This window comes from Morone saxatilis, unplaced genomic scaffold (assembly GCF_004916995.1).
Source record: "Morone saxatilis isolate NCDOM2014 unplaced genomic scaffold, NCSU_SB_2.0 Contig21, whole genome shotgun sequence".
Classification (NCBI taxonomy): Eukaryota; Metazoa; Chordata; class Actinopteri; family Moronidae; genus Morone; species Morone saxatilis.
In genome coordinates this window covers 107,622-107,895 of record NW_023339774.1, presented here as the reverse complement: position 1 = coordinate 107,895, position 274 = coordinate 107,622, and the positions used below count along the sequence as shown (strand labels likewise).

The window sequence follows — 274 nt, the reverse complement described above, 5'->3', positions numbered from 1 at the left end:
AAAGCTGCAAGCAGCGATGAACGAGCCCTCGCACTCCATGCAACTCGAGGTGTGCTGTGGCCGTGTCACGTGCCGTCGTAACACGTGCTGTTGTAACACGTGCAGACCACAACATGAAAATTTCATGGAAATCAGATCATAATTGCGTCGCAGCACTTATTTCCTGTTGCCAGTAGGTGGCGCTATCACTATATCTGAATATTGTCATGTAGACGTGTTCAGGGCGGGACTCTTATCAAACGTGTGAAGTAGGGCTGAACGATTAATTGCATTT

The 274-nt window shown here is 47.8% G+C and overlaps 1 protein-coding gene across 1 annotated transcript in view; it reads left to right on the top strand.

Annotated features, from left to right (window-relative positions):
- pam (peptidylglycine alpha-amidating monooxygenase) overlaps positions 1-274 on the top strand; it is a gene marked incomplete at its 3' end in the record, with an annotated part of 30,208 nt that overhangs the window by 2,997 nt on the left and 26,937 nt on the right.